The following is a 20,350-nucleotide window of genomic DNA, read 5'->3' as shown; positions in this document are numbered from 1 at the left end:
TTTTACTTACGCAAGCCCCTGCAGCTGCAATCGCAGAATTACCTGAGCTCACCATGCGACGACCCAGCAGCAGCAACCGCAAGAAGTGAAACCTGTCACAAACACGGGCTGGTGACAAACAGCAGTCACCTGGCAGCTGGTCCCCGCCTGGCGACCGACCCCGAGTGCGTCCCACCCCGGGCACCCCCTCACGGCCGCGGGCTCCGCGCTCGAACGACCGCCGGGAAGTGACGCATGACCAGAGGTCACGGACGGGAAGCGATTTTGGGCCCGGGCACCGCTTTTCCCTTAGGTTTTGTCTTCCCCGTCCTTCTCGCCTCTGGCCCCGTTTCCCCAGGAGCGAGTTAAAAATCATCTTCCCGCCCGGCCGTGCGTCGTGCCGGTCCCTGATCCGCTGGAGCGGACGGGCTGAGGGAGCTGGAGGGGCGGGAAGGGGAAAGCGGGGCTGGGAACCGAGGGAGGCGAGGATGGCGCTCTAAGGGCCGGGCTGGACGGGGCAGTGCTGCCAGCTCTCAGGGTTGGGAAGAATGGTGACGGCCAGGAGAGCGAGAGATTGCCCGGACAAGCCCCGACTACAGATCCCAGCCTGCCCCGCCAGGGTGCGGGCGCCGTGCGGCTGCGGGAGCGCTGGCGCGGGGACTGAGCAGAACCGGGGAGCTGCTGCTCGGGATACACCACACGGCCGAGACCAGGGGAGCAGCTCAGGCGCGGATAGAGGGAAAGCGACCAGAGCACGGAGCGGAGGCCACTAAGATACCGCACTGCCACAGCCGCGGCATCGCTGAGTCTGCCCGCGGCCATGGGCGGCACGCAAGGGGCGGACCTTGCAGTGCCGGTGCGCCCCTCCTACTGGTGCTCCCGGATGTCTGTCAAGGCGGCCGTGCCCTCCCATTGGTCGCCGCCTTCCGGGCGGGCTCGGCTTCGCGTAAGCACCGAGCGGCACCACTCCGCGGCAGAGCCGGGGGGAGGGCGCCGCAACGTTTATTGGTCCTCGGGGCTGTCCATCAGTAGCGCCCCGCGCAGCCATTGGTTGTGGTAGTCCGGGGGTGGGGCCTCTCTCCCCGCCGCGGCAGCAGCAGGAGGAACCCGAGCGGCGCTCGGCGCTGGGTTCGGCGCCCCTCGTGTGTGAGGAGCCGCCACCCGCCGGGCGCGGCGTCCCGGGAAGGAGCCTGGGTACGAGCCCGGGAAGGAGCGCTCCGCCCCGGTGAGGAGCCCGGGATGCCGCCGGGGAAGGCGCTCCGGCGGGCGGGGGTCGCAGTGCGCTGAGGGAGGAGGGGGGGCCGCGCCCGCAGTGCGCAGAGCGGGGGCAGCGCTGAGGGAGGGGAGGCGCGGCCGCGGGGCCGGTGGGTGCAGCCCGGCCGGGGGGTCACGGTCCGGCGGGGCCAGCCCGGCCCTTCCCCTTCCCTATTATAGCCAGGGCTGGCCGGAGTGGGACACAGGGCTCTTCATCTATTATGTTTTCATTTTCTTAAAATTTCTGCCGCATGTTGGATAATTTTGCATGTGGGTATATCTACCATATTGTAGTGTAAAGTGTAAGTAGACTTGAGAGCAAACTACGTCACGGCCTGGTTTTTACCATCTCTTTTAAAAACGTTTTAAAATGAGTTTTCAGCACCGAAGAAGGGTTTCACTTTATGAGGAAGACGGAACGAGATAGAAAAAGAAGTGAGGAGTAGATGTTTCTTACATGGGGTCTAGGAATTATTCAGGTTATTCACGTGAAGAGATTTGCACACATCCTACATGTTGATGGATTTGTGTGATGTCCATAGAAAGCTGGATTAGGAGTTGATAGAAAAAAACCAAAAAGAGTGGTGCACGCTTTGCTTAGGGTGCATTGCCACATAGTACAGTCTGCCTTAGTGTTTGTTATCTTGGAGTGGTTTTGCTACTATTCTTTAATTTTAAATTTTGATGCCCCCTTCTCATTGACCTGAAACCGAAGAGATCTTGTATGCCCAAAACAGAATAGGGAATGTGTTGGATTTTTTTTCTCTTGCAGTGTCTGACACTGGCCTTTTTCCACTGAGGTATTAACCTGCAATTTTTAATGGGGTTGCTTTCTCACGTCTTGTCTTCCACAAGGAGTAATGTATTTGAGACATGCTCTTTGGCTGAATATTAAGCAGGAATTTTACAGGGCAGTATGTCTTGTGAATGTTAGATTAGGAATATTTATTTACTGTTGAAGTGAAAGCTAAAATGAAGTTCTGATTATTTTTCAAAAATTTTTTTCCAAATAGTTTTCTATTCAGGAGAAAGAAATAGCAATGGAAACACATTTTCTTTGACAGTCTTCCATTGGCTTGGCATGCACCTGATATTGAGCCTTTGTTTTGCAGTAAGTACTGTGATGTCAAGGGTTTGAGTATTTTGTGGAAATTAAGTAACTTATTGCTTCTCAATTTACCGATGTCCCAATGGCAAAAGTAATGTTAAGATGTGTGTCTATTTAAATCTTGGAAGATCAAAAATATAGTACTTGTATTCGCATGTCTTGGCCACTCTTTATTTTAGAAAACTATAAATTGCTCTCAAGATCAACTGGTACTTTTCTCGTGAGTAAAAACAGATTTGAGTAAATATCAGTAATTTTGAAGGGTGTGCAGTGTACTGGGTTAGGTTTGTCGGCAGTGCTCCAGAAACTATTTATTAAAGATTTGGGAAGGGTCAGTCACTAAATCTGCTGCAGTGGTTGTCTGTTTGTATTTTAAATTTGGGTGTCTGTTAGGAGGAATAAAGGAAAAGTGGAGGAGACAGAGCAAAGTAGCAGTACAATTCTCATCTTAAACACAATTCTGCCTCTGCCTTTTTTCTTTTAACTTAGGTTAAAGTTTTTGGCTTTCATTTCTTCTCCTATTTCAGTATATTTGCCTTGCACCGTAGTCTTTATTTTGTATTGCTTGGTTTGTCTGTCTGTGAAAGTGCTTCAAACCAACTGAATGGTTTCGGTCGAGTGCTCTAGGCTCAGCTCTGGGTACAACGCAAATGCCGTGGGTTTGGGGTTTATTCAGTTGAAAGTCAGTTTGCTACAGTGGCCTCTGTTAATTCAACTTCATGTCTTTGTATCACCACTTTCACAAATCTACTTCTCCCCAGAGTTAATTTGACTAAGAGATGTAGCAACCACATCTTTTTAAATACCTTTTTTCAAGGTGCTCCAGTCCAGACTTTTAAAAGTAACTGATACAGTTGCATTTTTTGGACACTTAAGGGAAAATCAGCCTTTTGACGCCATGTTCTTTGAGTGAGTTGTCAGGTAATGGAGCAACGTAAACTTTGAATTGGCTAAAATGTGGCATACAGTCCATTTTATAAAAATCTTTTAAATATATTGACAGCATGGTTCAGATTCGGTGAGCTAGACGACTATGCCCTAACTTTTACTGCCTGGATAAAAATATGAACCATCTTGGATATCCTGATTAGTTGAAGTGATTTGCATCTGAAATTTTTCAGCGTGCTCGAATTCTCATTTCAAAGATACCAAGAGAGTTAAGCAGTAGCCAGTAAATACGAAGTGCTGTAATTCATGGGTGTGACAGCTAAGGAGCTTTCGATAGGAGATGGAGAATATCCTGTAATCCTGCCATCACTGGGCTCCGGGACTGAAGAGGTGTTGAGCCCAGTCAGGCTTTTAGTGGCAGTTTTCCTGTGTCCATCCCACCTAGGAAAGGCCAGATAGAAATGACCCAGGGGGTTTTGTTAAACGCTGCATTCCACGCGGAGCCTTTTAGTGATGGAAAGAGGAGTCGTTTGGTAGTGCAGGAGCCTTTTAGTGATGGAAAGAGGAGTCGTTTGGTAGTGCAAGACCTGAATAATGAGATCATTCACACCGTATTCTTCAGGCAAGAAGAATCAATGTGAGTGCCTCAGTGTGGTGCTTACTCTGGCTGATAGGTAGCATGTGTGGGAGCCCATTAAAGCTGGGGTTATGTGATTCTTGGTGTATCCTCCTTGACTTTTCTTGGAGGTGCTGGACTAATGTGCTGTATAACAATGTCAGGAGAATTTGGGAAGCGGTGCTGGAAAGCTCTTTCTAGGAGATGGTAAGTCAGCAACAGATGATGATTAAATATTGTTGGGAAAATGGCACTTTGGGCCTGCCTATAATCTTATTTTGATTTCATAACTTGTTGAAGAAGTATTTTAGAGGAAATAATGTCTGGAAACAGATTTATGAAGGGCAGCAGCTCAATTACAGAACAGCCTGCACTGCTACTTTTGTGCATAAGTTAGTCTCCTGCAGTTTAGTGTATGTATTATGAGAATCCTGTCAATGTGTCATTTTTTGACATGCACTTTTCTCCAATCTATAGAATTATGTTTCCAAAAATACTGGTTATTGCATGTTCTGATCCAGACTGCTGAAGCAGTGTAGATTTGAGATGGCTGTGGGATGCTTGTTCCAGGGTTTCTTTTCTACTCCTTATCTTGGATCTCTGTAAGGAAATGGGGCATTACCTCTTAAGCAGCCATTGGTTTCTGCATAAACAATTATATACTACATTGTTCGCCTGTTGTTTTTCATCTGCTGCTGAATTTTTGTACTTTACTCTCCTTTCCAACATCAGTTCTTATTATTCTTTAATCTGTAATTTTGAATTTGTATATCAAATGGAATTCTGTCCCTTATTTAGCACTCTTAACTTTTCTGCCCCCTCCTCAGGTTTGTTAGCAAGTGTGAACTACCATGTATGAAAGATCTTTGTCCAGTCGTGTATAGGATGGTCTGAAAGCTAAAGCTTGTCAGGACAAATGCCATAAATATCTTTAAAGCTGTGACTGCGTAGCATAGCAGAGTTGCTCCTTCTTTTGGAAAGTATAGTTTTGAATAGCTTGCTTCTCTGAGTCAAAAAATAACCTCTAAAATACATAAAGATAGAAGATACCATTGCTGGATTTGGTTTAGCAAAAATCCAGTCCTAAGTTTTGGTTTTTTTTTCTAGAAAATGTTCTGTATAATTGGTTAGCACTTAACCTGCCACAGTTGTTGAGAGAATTGTTCCCAGCCAAGTGAGGTGTGATACTTTGCTGTAGGTATCCAACTAAAGCATTTTAATTTATGTTAAGTGAAGCAAGACAAAAATAGATGCAATACCTGCTGCTGTGAAAGAGGCCATCGTGGTGCCATATCCTTGGCTTTTTGTTCCTGCCCTCTGCCACCTCCTCTGCTGTTGAATGAGCTGTTATTGGGAGCACTTCCTGAACTTTTATCTGTGTAAGATGTAGGTCTCTTATTCTATCAAATTGAAGCATCTATTGGGAGACTTGGAGGAGCAGTTTAACTGGCAGATGGAGGAAATGGTGACTGGAAGTGAGATCAGTGACTTCTTTAGTGCAGCTGAGTCTGGAAAAGGCTGTTGGTGTGCAGCTGGTGAGTGAAGTTCGAACTAATTCGAGTGCTTCTGCCAACAGCAGATTGAGGAGTGTTCTCACAGTCCTTTCTCCTGTCAGAGCTTTGGGCATCAAAATCTCCTGCTGGTGCTGAGAAGCTGGGAGCTCTTGCATCATTGACCAATGCTGGATCCACAGGCAGATTTCCTTCTGTTTTCATGTTCTACGTGAACTGGGAAGAATTTGGTATGTTCTTGTGGAGATACAGCAGGAGTTTTGAGAGGCATTGGAAAATTGCTGGCTTAGATCAAATGCTGAGTTTTTGTACCTTAATGAGGCAGTAGCAAAATGAGTAAATCAGTTTGTGGAGAATTCTTGTCCTTGTTATCACAGCATGATTTGAAGCATTTCAACAGAAGGTACAGAAAAAAGCCTTTTTCCTTTAAAGCATTGTTAATCCCTCAGTCCTTTGGATAAGAGCTCCATTTTAGGTTCAGTGTGCTCTGTAGGTGTTTAAAAAGAGTACAGCTTGCTGCTAGGATTAGAATCCTTTTCTCCCTTTCTTTTGTAATCCACTAAATCTATTCCATAACTTAAAGCAAGAACTGAGCCCTCACCGGTTTGTGTCCCCCCTCAGATGTAGTTGGATTGGTTGGCAAAGCTGCACACATTGGCAGTACTTAGACTCACAATAAAACCTGGTTTGCCTTTTTCAGTTGATGGGTCCTTATCCTTCTTCCCCTTGGGAAGTCAGACTATTTCTGAACAAGAACTTTGGCCTGATGGCTTTCTAAGGGAAAACCAAGGGAAACTGAATAATTTTCTTGTGTAGTGGTTGTTGCATATGCTTTAGTGGAAGAAACTGGTAAAATGACAATTAGATACTCAAAGTATCTGCTGGTAGCATTTTTGCTGTTAGAATTGACTGTAATGAGTCCTTAATTTTTACTCGTAATGAAGATGGCATGTTATTAGTCTCTTAGTTTAGGTGCTGTGGTTCTTCTTTGTTTCAAGTACATCAAAATGATCTTTTATGCATATTCATTGCACTTAATCTCTAAAAAAGCTTCTAGTTGCTAGTTTGGTTGCAGGTTGCATTATTGTCATGGAAAAATAAACTGCTCTTTCAAGGGTTTAAAGCTGTACTGCAAGGCAGTGCCAGTGTTGCTCTGAGATGTCATCCCTGTGGTGTGGATTGGAGGAGGAAACGGACTCCCAGTACTTGGAAAGCTGTCAAGTGACTTTATGGAAGCTGCTGTAGGAATGCTACTGCAGTCTGGTTAGACTTGTGGTCTAATAAAAGGATGTGAATCTTTCACACATACTGTTGTGTTAACTTATAAAAATGTTATTATGTTCATCCTAATACTTCGTGTGAGGATGTTTTGTTTTGCTCTAGTTTCAAATATTGCCTTCTGAAGAGGAACACTTATTTTCATGTGAACGTTCCTGTTACTGGGAGAAGGAACAGAGTCCAGACTGAGCTTGTCTAGTAATGAATTAAATACAGAACAATAAATAATACCTTGTTTTGAGGAAGATTTCTGAGCTTCAAATGGTACCATTAGACTAAATTCTTGTAATATGAAAAGAATAAATGGTGTTACTGGGCTAACTTAGTTAATGCAATGTATGATATTCCAAGAGTTGACTGCTCATCATTGACCATGATGACATGCCATTAGTTTCTACATAATCTTGTATTTCCTGACACTGCAAAGTTTGATTTGAAAAGCACAAAGAGCAGTAGTCCTTATTAAGGCCTGCATATCAAAATTGTAGTGGAAGCTGTCCCAACTCAGAACACAATCAGCTTTTTATCTGGCCTTTTCTGTTGAAATATTAGACAGTGTTAAAAACTGGGGTTGTGTCTGTCTTCCTTGGTCCATAGCAGTGTGAAAGCTTAAAATAATAATATTCCATAAAGGTCAGGAATTATAGATGTGTAAATATTCTTTCAGTAACTCTTTTTCTTGTCCTGTTTTGCAGTATGCAATGCAGTATTGATTACTTTTAAGCAAGAGACAATTTAGCCCATTTTTAACCTGTGGAATAATTGGGGATGGGAGACCCTGAGAAGATTTTTCAGCTCTGGTCAGACAATGTGTGAATTCAGGCATGGTTTAGATCAGTGGTGATGATTCTAAAGTGTGTGGCTTAACTGACAGGTTGACATCACAGAGGTCTGATGGGGTTCTTTGTTGTCCATCTAAATATTTAGTGTCTGCTTGCTGCAGAAAGGCAGCAGAGTGTCCTCCAGCTCTGTGTCACGCCTGCCCAGCCTGGGGGTGTGTGTATGATGAACTGACTTCTCTTGATATGAACAGTAAGAAAGTCCTGGTGCATGACGTGAGCAGGCTCAGCTCTAATCCTGCTCATAACTTATTAACCTTGGGACTCTGCTGTTTGCTGTATCAGGAGTTGGTTTCTGTGTCCTTATTTTATTCATGTCTGCAGTTACCTGCTTATAGTGGCAGTGACTCTAAAACTTCTGAAATATGTTTGACATATCAGCTTCTATAAGGAAGATGGATTCTCACATATATTTGATGTTATGAGACAGACTCCCATATAAAACACAGAAGGACATAAAATTGATTGTACATTATTCTTTGGAAATAAAGTACTAGTAAGTGGACTTTTTCCAGTTCCTTTCAATTTTAAGGAAAAATTCTTGATCCTAAGAAGGCTTCTTAATAGGCTTTTGAAAGCAAAGTCTGATGAAAAAAAAATTCCAGTTGTTTCCCACTGAATCTAGGCCACTCAGGTACCTTGGTATTAAATAGCAGTAATTATCAGTAAAATAATGGAATGTTTGTGGAAAGGATGCAACTTATTGCATTGTGCACTGCTTGAATGTGCCTGAAGACTGAAAGGATGGATGCTGGGTCATTTAGTCCAGTCCCTTCTTCTTACAGGAAATAATGCTTTCATAACTGTGTCAAACTTTATTTAATGTTAATTAAATTGCTAGTTATCTTCTTGCATGCTGAACAGCAGTTGTAAAATCTGGTTCTGATATCTACTGGCCTCCAGCCTTGCTGACTGTGGAAAACTTAGACACATGGGTTTGTGGTAAAGTTTTCCTCTAGATCAAGTAGCTCTTCTATCTGTCTGTTATCTACCGCAGCCACATGAAATTAAGTTTTCCATACAAGTTTTTATCAGTGCAAATACCATTTTCCATATAAGGCCTTACCAGGGCTTTATTAGAATGGCATTTCTGCAGCTTTTCTGAGAATAAATTGAATGGTAGTTACGTCTTTAAAATTTGAATTTTCTTAATCTTCGTTGTCTCTGCTTTATCAGTTTCTTCTATAATACTAGATGTAATTTAAATAGATTATGCCTCCTCCATTTATTTTTTCTAGAAGCTATTACTTTATTAAGTAGAGCTGTTTGGCACAATATCTGCCACAATGTTTTCCTGTCAACTCATTTTCCATTTACTTTGGTGCCTTTAATTCGTTTTTTCCTTTAAAATTTGTTTAGAAGCCAGGCATAGTTTTTTTTTCCTTATATTTAGTTCTGTGCTTTTTTTCCAATGCCAAATGATACCATCATGTATTTTGTACTGTTGAAAAAAATCTCTTCTTTGGGACTTATGATCTGATGAGAGACTTCTAATTTTCTGTAGTTAGTGGGTATGTTGTCTTCAGCACTTACTTTCTGAATCTTATTTTTCCTTTGAATGTATTCTTTCCAATTCAGTTTCAGATGTGCTGTAGTAGGTTTTTTGGTGTACTTGTTCTTTTTCTATTTGTATGGATAATGAATCTTTTGTTAGAAAGTTCTGACTCAGGGTGGAACTTGTTTCTGACTTCCAAAGCTTACCTTTTGGTTGGTCAGTATATTTTGGAGTGAATTTATTTTTGGTTTTGTCTGAGTTTTGTTTGGTTGTTTTGGGGTTTTTTCCTTCCTCTGCGTTTATTCTTCCAGCTAAATTTGTGGTTATTTATATTAAAGGGCTTTCTTCCCTTCTCAGCTTCTTTTCCTTTGCCTTAGGGAGAGCAAGTTCCATAGGTATTTTAGAGATGATTCTTTACACACATAATGTTGTTAAATGCTACATAATATACATTAAAACATGTCAATGAATTCAACTGTAACTGTGTGTTGTATATCTTTATAAGGAAATGATATGTCAAGGACAGCCTGATTATCCTCAATCCCTGGATTGTTGTAGCCTAAGACTATGTCAAAGTCCCTGTCCTGAATTGCCTGTAAAGCAAAGCCTTTTGGTCAGAGAAATGCAGGATTCTAATAATTATTAATAGATACTCTATTAATAATTAATAATCCTTTGCTTAAATATTCTGACTACATGAATAAGATTCTTTGGGATTGACTTGTTCAGTAGTGGAGCAGTGTTTAAAATTGCTATCTCTTTAAACCTTCTCCCTTCCTTACCCCATCTTTGGTCCCACAGAGAATGGCTGTAGCCCTGACCTTCTGGTCTGCTCACACTTCCAGAGTATGTTAGGCAAAGCATAATACACATGTGAAAAATCTAACCTCCAGAAAGATTTTCTTTCCTGGTTTTTTAAGCTTTCAAAACCTCTCTGCTCCCAGGATTGGGTTGTGCCTGTGTTCAGCTTGGGAACAGTGTATTTGGAATTTGTATTTTGAGGGTGAGTATTTTTCTCCTGTCTCCCTCTTGGGCATGTAACCTTTGAAGTATTCTTGAAGAAAACAATGGTGCTTATTTTTCAATTTCCTCATGCCTTTATACTTGTCCAAAAAACAGCTTTCAAGAAAATTTGTCAAAGAAATTCACCAAGTTCTGATGCACTGTATTAATTTCTCATCTAAATTCTGGGTTACAAAAATCCTTCAGAATATAAACTTAGTGGTGGCAGTATTAGTCCTATGTTTATACTTTTTTTTTAATTTAAAAAATTCTATCATACTGTAAACCAAATCTTCATTAAGTTAGATTTTCCTTCCCCTGTCCCCTCTAAGGAGAGAGATACAGTGTTTGGTTCAGATAAGTTTCTTGTTTCAGTGATCAGGCCATGAGAAAGGAGCCTGTGTCCTCACAAAAACTGGTATTCAGTGTAAATGCTAGCACTGCTTGCTTGACTGACCACCCTGCTGGCTGCTTAAGAAGATGAAATATCTTTGCAAGGCGTGAGTTCCGTGGTGGCAGAATATGATGCTGCCTGGTTTTTTCAGTTGGGGAAAGGAGGAATCAGTTCTCTGTCTCCCTTTTGCCTGGGTTCAGGCAATTAAGCTGCTGATCTGATGATGATGTTGTATTTTCAGAAGTGTTCATAAGGAAGTAACAAGATGCTCATTTTATTCTACTTTGCCTTGTTGCCAGGATCCTCAGTTTTGAGATCTAGGATGATGCTTAAGCAGCTGTTCCATGAGGCATCATATTAGTGAGGCAATTGTGTTCTTACCTCCCTCTGACCAGAAAGTGGAACAAAGGAATTTACAGGATTCAACTGCAATGCAGGGAGCTGCTCAGCACTGGTTGTTAAACCTGTTGAGAATGAAGCTGCTGGACAGGACAGAAGCTCATTTATAAACAATTCAGGAAGACCAGCTGTAAGAATCCAGTACTTTAATCTTCTGTGAGTTCAGCTGTCTCCACTGGACATTCTGCTACAATTGCTTTATCTGTAGACTCATTCATGAAGCTTTGCTGGCATGGAAGCCTTTGCTGGTAAAGTTTGACCAAGTGTCAAATGGTGCGATTTCACTGGATGAACTTAGTTTAAAACCTCGTTCTAGGTGTCTGTGGGGTGTTCAGGTCTGTACAGCTGGCACACAATTTAACATGTAACTTGTTCCAGGCCTTGTCCTCAGTTTCATGTACATCAGTTGAAAATCGGATAAACTGAAACAATCTCATACAGTAAATAACAGAATCATGGAATCATTTAGGTTGGAAAAGACCTCAAAGATCATAGAGTCCAACTCTTCCCTCAGCTCTGGCAAGCACACCACTAAACCATGACCTCAAGTGCCACATCTGCCTGCGTGTCTTTTAAATCCCTCTAGAGATGGTGAGTCTACCACTTCCCCAGTCAGCCTGTTCCAGTGCTTGACACTTTCCATGAAGAAATTTTTCCTAATGTCTGTCCTAAACCTGCCCAGCAGCTTGAGGCTGTTTCCTCTTGTCTTGTTGCTTGTTACTTGGGAGAAGAGACTAACCCCCAGTGTACCACAGCTTTCTGTTAGGGAGTTAGAGGGTGATAAAGTCTTGAGCCTCCTTTTCTCCAGTCTAAAAGGAGAAAAGGAGGCTCCCCAGCTCCCTCAGCCACTGCCCTCAGGACTTGTGCTCCAGACCCTTCCCAGCTCTGCTCCTTCTCTGGACACACACCTATACCTCAATGTCTTTCTCATGAGGGGCTTAATGGAGAATTGTGAGTATTTATCAAAATTATGTCAAATGATTAGATTATCCATATTTTACTGTGTTTTGAAAGTTTTTCTGGTAATGTCAGCTACTTGTAAAAGAGCTCTGTAGTTTATAATGAACATATGAACATTCATATACAGTTGTCTTGTGGCATGTGAATTTATATCCCAATACGTAGACTCTGGTAATCTCTGAAAACTGGGAACTTAACTGAAAATAGCTACAAATCTTACTGTTTTATTGATATTTAAAACAGAGATCTGTGATAAAAAGCCCCAAAGGTGGATCAGGTTTGTGATTTTTGCATATATTTCAGTGTCTCAGGGAACTCACAGGGAGAAGGATTTCAGTCTTAGAGTAAGTTAAAAATTACAGTAAGTTAAAGCTGTCATATTCAGCAAAAGAATAATGTTACAGCTGGCCTTGTCCAAATACCCAAACCTTTGCTGACCAACTAATCAGAAACTTGGAAAGCCAGGTGATGGAATTTGTTAGTAGTAGTTAGTAATATAATGACTTAGCTGAGTTTTAAGTTTTAATTTAAAGTTTTAAATTAACAAAAATTTTGCCAAATCTTGCTGTCATTGCTTTTCGAGTGTTAGACTCTAGACTGACCATTAGGCTTCCTTCCATAACATTTTATATCTGGCAAATCTCTTGTTGTGGATGGGCATGATGAATAAAGCATGTCCCCTTCTCTTCTGTTAGTCTGGTCCTTACTTCATAATTGCCAAGATTTGTTCCTGTCCCTCTCGAGTTATTGAATTTGTACAAGGAGAATCTTGGGTAGAAAGTTAGATTTAGTTTTGAATTAGAAAAACTACTTTTTTACATTGTGTATTCTATGCAAAATAACTGCTTCTGCTTCTTTATGCCAGAGGTGTGAGACTAGTGATCTTGCCTTACATAGCGTGTTAAAACAAAAAAGAGATGCATGTCTAGAACTTTCATAATATTCTAGACAAGGTATGTAGTAGTCCCATTTGTGGTGCTGGAATAAGGCTACTGCTTTTCAAAATCTCACTATTCTGGATTACATATAAATAATTCAGTCAGGAATCTAAGATCTTTGTATATTGCCACCTGCTCATTATTCAGAAATTCTTGTTACAGTCTGCTGTTGCCCTAGCAACATTCTGAAAATTAGTGTTGCATCTATGAAAAAGCTTTTGTTTATCTAGCAAAGCCCACTAGCCAATCTGTATTATTGCATGCTGCATCTCAAGTGATGACTCCAGGCCCCAGCCCTAACTGTTTAAAAAATAATGATTTCCTTTTATGTAACATTAATTGAAAATTATTATCTTAATTTTTTTTCCTACCTAGTCATAGACAATTAAACATGATGCTGATTTTGTTTAAAGTCCCTTTAGGGTCTGATGATGCCATTATATCATCTGAGTGGAGATGTTTGACTGTACAGATATGCAAGAAGGTGAAAAATCACATGTTGACTCCTAGTGTTCTTAGGAGCTCCTCCCTCTCTCTCCTCCCATCTCCCTCCTTGCCCTCCTTTCTCCTACCCCCTGTTGAATTCTACATTAAAAGTCAGATCTTGTTTAACCTTAAGCACTTTTGGATTTAAAAAGATTTTGCTTATGAAATTGACATTAGCCAAGTTTGGGGCAGGAGTAAGGGTGGTGTTAACAAAGTCCTTGAAAGTGTCAATGCCAGAGCTAACACAAGTTTCAACTGCAGCACTCACTGCTGTAGGTTGAACATGTTTATCTCAGAAGATGTACTTCTAGAACAAAATTGAGGAGGAAGACTGATAAGCCAGATCTTATTTTTCCCAGAGACAAAATGTTGAAAAACAACATTAAAAATACTGTTCCTTCCAAATCCTCTCTTGTCATGAAACAAGGGAAAAGCTCCCCTCTGTCCTGTGTGTTCAGATCCTGCTTGGCAGTCAAGCCTGCTGTTACTGGCATTCCCTCCTGTGGGTGGAAGGTAAAGACATACCTGCTCTGAGAAAATCTGCCTCACCTCTTGTCTTACTTGACCTGTTGATTTTCAGATTCAGAATTCTAGAGGGGAATAAAGACTTCTGGTAAATTGACAAGCTGTCGTTCAGCTTCATTTGAAAAATACAGATTTGTTGAGACTCACATTTCCCTTGGTTTAAACCAGTGTTTTTTAGTCTTTTGCCTCTGAGGTACTTAAGGATTGGAATTGCATTGTGGGATTACAACTGAATTGCTCATTGTGATTTCAGCTGAAGTCTCCTCTCCTCTTGTCTTACTTTTAAGCACCTGGCACTGAAGCCCTGTTCCCATGCTCTAATTGTTTAGAATTTTTGGGATGATAACACAAGTTGTGCTACCCAAACATGGAATTTTGTAAACATGAGTGAAGTCTTATTGTTTGGGTTTTTGTTATTCTGGGGGTAGACTTTATTATTTGGGAACTTGTATTTCTGCTGTCCCTTTGCAGAAAATAACCCTGGTTTAGTATAAACAGGTTCTTACAGTTCTCTACTCTCATTTTTGTGTTCACAAAACTACTGGTCATTTTTTGCTGGAATAGACAAACCCTTTGTTTTTTTGGTTGCTTGATAGTGTCTGTACCAAAAAAGGAATTGATTTCACACCCACTCAACATTCCCATCCCCTGCTACGTGTGATGGATCTTCTTATGGGGGGAAAAAAACATTGGGAGAAAACCAGAAAAAATAGATCCAGTGAAACAACACAAGTTTGTTCTGATTGTTGGTTCTAAGGCAGATCTATGGTTTTAAAGAATTCCTGTTCAGCATGTGGGACCTACATATGCCTGGCCCATGGTGTCAGCTCACTTATGGGGTCACTTATGAAGAAGCTCAGAGGAAGTTTTTCAGGGATATTATTTTGTGTTACAACAGTTGCTTTTTCATTAAAAAAACAAAGCATAATGAACCTCTTGGGTGAGAGCATATTACAGCTTTTGCTTTCAAACAGTGAGGATGACCTTAAACTCCAACCTCTGAGTAGCTTAATTTTCTCCTTATCTAATGCCTGGCATTTAGATGAGACTGTATAAAACAGAAGGTCTAGAACAGTCTGAATTTAAACTGCAGTTCAGGAAAAAGTTAATATCAAGATATTAATGCAAAACTAGACATGGTGTGTCTATTAGGTGTGCATGAATTTTTCATCTTGAGATTAAACTTACAATCACTTAATTTTCTTTTATTTTTGTTCACAACAAAGTAAGACTGTGGTGAAAATGAGAAGGTTCTTGAAAGGGTTATACACCCAGTTTTTAGATGTAAGAGTGAATGAAAATAATAGTAGGAACAACTGGAGGTGGAAGGACAGAAATTACATTGATAAAACATGTGATTAAACCAAGTAAGTGATCTTTAGTCTTGCTTTTTATATATTTGAATATATTTTATGTATTTTATATATTCACTCCTTGGTTTAGCATGAGCCATTACTCAGTTGTTTGCTTTAACTGTAGAAGGTTTTCATTTATTAAGCAGCAATATTTTCTGTAGATGTCGAAAATCAGTCTGTGGTTGACTATAATCTCAGTGGTTCTTATTTCAAATTATGGAGATAGGACAGAGCTTCTACTGGTAACATTTTTTCCCCTTTCTTGTGTAACACTATTATCTACCACACAGAAAATTAGAAATACAGGTTTTTGAAATGTGTTCTAATGTGCTTTCTAGAGGGAAATAAGATATTTGCTGGCTTGGGGGCTGTTTTTTGCTTCACTAAGCATTACTTAAAGGACCACAGTTAATGGAATCAATGGCTACCTCAATACTCTAGGATCATCTTCTACCAGAATTTGCTTTTTCCTAAGTTGCTCTCACTCCTTGAGTAAGCAGGAGATAAGAGTTGCCTTGTTCAAGAGGTGAAGAATTGGACAGAATATATCTATTGGCTTCTGTAACTGGTCCCAAAAACAACCCTCCCACATTTTTTGTGAACTTTGAAAGACGCCAGGTTTGGTTGGTGGTTTTTTTCCTTTTCAATGTGAATGTTACTCCTATTTAATTACTTAGGACTTTTTACTCCAGCTGACACCAAAAGTTTACTTACACTCAGAGATACACTGATATTTTTCCATAGGTTGCTATAATGAGTACTTACAGAGAGATCTTATGTTTTTTTCAGCTTGCTTTTCTACTATTCCTCTAGAATTTTTAAATAATGGTAAGTTAATCTTTGACCACAATCAGCCCTACAAACAGACCCACCAGACAGACACCTGCTCGTTTGACATCCATTGTCCAGAAGTATTTGAAAAGTAATTTCATTTAGTCTTGAGCTGTGCACAGTCTGTGTTTGGGGATTGTTTATATTTCAGGCTTTAGCTTAAAATCTCCTACATTTAGACTTGGACAAGACCTTGTCATCATGTAGTAACCATGGCTAAATGGTGACTGGTATCTAAACAGATATTCATTTATACTTGTAAGAGTGAGGGTATATTTTATGTCTTAGAAGAAAAATGAAACCACCAGAGAAAGATGTTTATTTCAGCTTCATCACTGTGCTGTCTAAACTGGGTTTATGGTGCAAAGGAATGAAATTGCAGTGCTTGTTTCTGCTTTCTTGGAAGTGAGAGGTTTTTATAGGGAGATGATATGAACTAAATACAGAATAGACCTTCATGACCAACCTGGACTTAGACAATTTCTCTTGGGGTAGACATAAATCTATTTCTGTCCAATCAAATGTTAGAGTTACTAGCAGTTCAGAAGAGACAAATCAGTCAAGTAGATGGAACTTGGAGTAGTTAGAATATGGCTTCACATGATGCCTCTGTTAAGCTCATATGGATGGGACAAACTCTGGAAATGTCTCCCTTTCTCAATAATGAGAAAAGCTGCTCTATTTCCTTTCAATTTATAGATAAATTTCATTTTGGAATTGGGATGAGTAGTTGAGATATCTCATTCTAGTATTTTTCAAGCTTTTTGTGTCTCAAACTTTTTCTTAAATATCTTCTGGTTGGTCCAGGGGCTTGCTTTTCATTTTGTTCTCTAAAAATCTTCAAAGAACTAATTTTCTTTCTTTCTTCTAAATGGAAAGGCTGTTGTTAGTTAGAACGTTTCTCTGTGTGTGTCCTTCTCCAGGAGTTTGTGTCCTGCCTTTTCAGTCCTTTAAGTCTTGCTGGGATTTGTTTTGGAGTAAAGGGGCCCTTGTGCCTCAAGTGCTTGGATATTGCAGAGCCAGGTGTACAGTCTTCCCAAGTGTATCCTATGTAGGGATCCCAATTGATCAATTGGGATTTCTGTCTCTGTGTCAGTATTCCTTTTTAAGTTTTAAAGGAAATTTCATTCAGGACAGTCCAGTCTTTTCTACTCTGAGTCAGACACTGGTTTGCAGACACTTGATGGTGCACTTTTGCCTCTTACTGAGTTGTGTAAGTTTGTTATGAGATTAAAAAAATAAAGATTCATTTTCATCACTTACATACTGCAGTTTTAAGTACAACTATGACAGAGGGTATTGTTTTGTCAGGAAAATGGCTTTGAAGAGGTGGTGTTGCATATCTTCACTTTTTTTCCTTAGGTCTAGAATTCTTCCTCCTTTTACAAGCATCTGATTGCTTTCTAGACTGTTTTTCTTTTATCTCTTGAGTACCTGGTTTGTATATTGATTTGTGCTATGGCTTTGGAATTTAAATTGAATTTAAACTTTTTATTTGCTCATCTGTTTTTGAGCTTATGATGGCATTCTGTTAGATGGTATTTCAGCAAATGTAATTGTGTGTGTTTGATAATGGAGATACAATTTACATGTTTTGAGTTAACTTAGTCAGCCAGGTCAGGGTTTCAATTGCAAATTAGCCCCGAGTGCTCCAAGTCTTCTTTCCTATAAAGAAATATAAAGAAGGCTATATGTTTTTATTGCTCTTAAGCATATTATTTATGTATCTTGACTAATTTAAGGGGGAAATTACAGCATTCTTTTTATGATATTTCATTCCAGTTATTTTCCTGTTTCACATACGTTAGCATGTTATGCCTGTGTTCGTTTGCACATGGCACATCTTTGTATAAAGGTAGCCATGGAGCTGAACACACAACATCAGGTGGGCATTTATACAGTCCATTTCTGATACAGGAACATTTCAGGTAATGAGTGCTATTCCAATTTTTAATCCATCACTTAGAGCAGATCAATACATGTGTGTCGAGGATAAAAAGGTTTTGCTTATGAGAAAGTAAACCCAGACCAGTCTATCCTCTGATGAGTCTCTAGGATAGGAGTTACAGAAGCCCCAACTCTTCATAATGTGTGGGTGTGTGAGTTTTAGAAGAATTAACAACAATGTTCCTAGAGGCAGTGCAGAGTATAACAATAGGGCATTGCTCAGTTCTTTCTCCATTGGGTACTACTTTATTTCCTGTTTCAAGCTAGCTGCATCTTGATGCTGATCTTCCTGATTATAAAAGCTCTCCTAGGTGTTCTGCCATGGTGTATGTGAATACCAAATCTGATTATAACACTAGCCAGACATGCACAGCAGACACATTTTCCTAGTGTTGTGTGAGGAGACTGCTTAAAAGATTATTCTAACATTAATGTAATCTGTATAATGTGTTCAGAAACTGAAAACTATTCTCTTTGGCAGCATTCAGAGTGTGGACCGTGCAGTAAATGGCTTGTGCACATAGGTGATCACCTATTTGGAATTCATTTCACAATTAGGAAAATAAAAGTAATTTTCTTGTCTAGCATCCTGCTGAGGAAGCCTTTTTCATGAGAAGTAATGCTCCCATTACAGACCAGCTGGAACCTATGTAAAAATAGCAAGGGCCTTCCAGAATAATGCCTTTTGTCTGTATTTTCCTCGAGTTTGGGATGGGATCTCAGGAATGATGCCATGATGAGGTGGGGAGGGAACTGGTGTGTAGAGGAGGGGCATAGCCAGCAGTTACACTGGACTCAGTGCACAAGAGAAAAGCAGGGATTCCAACAACTGCTGTCTTCAGCTAAATCAAAAAGATTGACTTCCCCCCCCCCACCCCCCACCATATGATGTTGCTGCTCAAGGACGTGAGCCAAGATGTGTGGAGTGTGTGACGCTGCCATGTGTGGGCAGAGAGTGGAGGCTTTAAAGATGGAGCACAGAGGTGGTACAAGAGGGGAATAGCAAGCATAGAAAGATTAAGATCTTTTGCAAACTGCAGCAGTCTCAATATCAAATGATGTTTTTATATATTATATCTATTTTATATTTATTTATTTATAAAAATCTATTTTAGTACTGAGACTGCTGCAGTCTGTGACAGGTCTAAATCTTTCCGTGGTTGATTTAGATTTTTTATTTCCTGTGTTTGTTACATTGTAGAAATGAGTCTGTCTATATATATATGTGTGTGTGTGTGTCTATGGTTTTTTAATCTTGTCACTTCAATATACAGGATACTGATCTCCTGTTTGGCAGGGATTGCAGCCTCCCAAGCTTGTAGTTCTCCTCTCTGTAGCCTGCAGATTAAAAATACTGCCCCATTCTCCTTCCAGCCTAACTTGGTGTGCAGGATCCCTTGGAGAGGTCTCTGGAGAGTCCAGGAAGGGGATTATGATTATCAGTGTGCAGCAGTGCTGCTGAGCACGGGGTGATGCTGCAGCTGGTAGGGATAGAGGTTTCTCACAAGCAACAAAACTGCACACTGCTGGTCTGGGCACTGCTTTTGGAAGTATGATAATTATCATATAACTGGCTTTTTTTACTCCTCTGTTTTAGACGACGTTTTTCTTCCATATTTGGGTTCTGATAGTGGGTATGTGCCAGTTCAGAAAATTATCATAGCATTCATTCTGCCAGTGACAAGTATGTTTATCTGCTGGCACTGAGGACTAACTTACTGATGACTTTTTGTGTTGTGTTCACAATGCCAAAGTGAAGAAATAAAGCTGTCTAGAGAGGAAATTAGTATCTTTACAGCACAAATGTTTTTGCCCTGCTTCTTTGTCACATCGAAATTCTCGCAGCATGGTGTAAACTTTAATTTTAGAGTAGTCTGACTGTTCATGGAGAAAGTGATTAAAATGTGTCCAGCCATTTTCTAGCAGCCGGAGAGCTTCGGGAGGTTGTGAATTGCCGAGGAGGAGCTCCCTGGGTGGCGGTGCTGGGTGACAGTGACAGTGCCAGCGCGGCTCCCAGCTGTGGCTTCCCATTGTCTCCGCGGCTTCGGGCAGCGCCGCCGCAGCGCCGGGCGGCCGCTCCACCTCCACGGGCGCACGCTGAGCCCCGGCCGAGGGGATGGAGAGCACGCCCCGGGGGCTGAATAATGGAGCAAAATGCCGAGAGCATGCAGGTATGTGAGCCCTGGAACAGGGCATCGAAACGCTGCCTGAGTGGAGAAGAATAAAAAAATGTCTGGAGACAAATTGCGGTTTCCCTTTGGTTTCCTTTTCCCACAAAAGCCGTTCTAGGCCTAATCAGTTAGCAGAAATCATTAGCATCCCTAAATCTCTACCTTCTTTAAACATTGACTTAAAAAAGACTTTTCCTTACATCTTATTTAATAATGGCATTTTTGCTAATTTTTGTTTACTGGGTGTTATATTTGTGCTGTGGTTGGAGAAGCATTAAAAATATCACTGCTAAAAGAATTTCCCAAGGTGGGGGAAATGGGGGAGATGCCTAAATTTTTTTGCTTGTGTTTTTTTTTCTAAAGTGTTACTGTTA

General features: G+C 40.8%; 2 protein-coding genes across 14 annotated transcripts in view; one reads left to right on the top strand and one right to left on the bottom strand.

The window, feature by feature from the left end:
• Positions 1–708, bottom strand: part of ZRANB3 (zinc finger RANBP2-type containing 3) — a 40,856-nt gene extending 40,148 nt beyond the window's left edge. Inside the window, exon 1 of one of the 3 annotated variants that reach the window (XM_059852565.1) lies at positions 43–708. The gene's annotated coding sequence lies outside the window, so the exon portion shown is untranslated. The remainder of the gene's footprint in view (positions 1–42) is intronic. The other 2 variants (XM_059852564.1, XM_059852562.1) reach the window with 2 other exon arrangements.
• A 346-nt stretch (positions 709–1,054) lies between these two features.
• The window catches only part of R3HDM1 (R3H domain containing 1), a 78,483-nt gene continuing 59,187 nt past the window's right edge, over positions 1,055–20,350 (top strand). For 9 of the 11 annotated variants that reach the window (XM_059852560.1, XM_059852556.1, XM_059852553.1 and 6 more), the window contains exon 1: positions 1,055–1,204. The gene's annotated coding sequence lies outside the window, so the exon portion shown is untranslated. Of the gene's footprint in view, positions 1,205–2,246; positions 2,345–19,956; positions 19,977–20,350 lie in introns of those variants that run through there. The other 2 variants (XM_059852548.1, XM_059852550.1) reach the window with 2 other exon arrangements.

The sequence above is a fragment of the Haemorhous mexicanus genome, chromosome 8 (genome assembly GCF_027477595.1).
Source record: "Haemorhous mexicanus isolate bHaeMex1 chromosome 8, bHaeMex1.pri, whole genome shotgun sequence".
NCBI lineage: Eukaryota > Metazoa > Chordata > Aves > Passeriformes > Fringillidae > Haemorhous > Haemorhous mexicanus.
The sequence above is the reverse complement of the archived record's forward strand: the minus strand, read 5'-3'. Positions and strand labels throughout refer to the sequence as shown.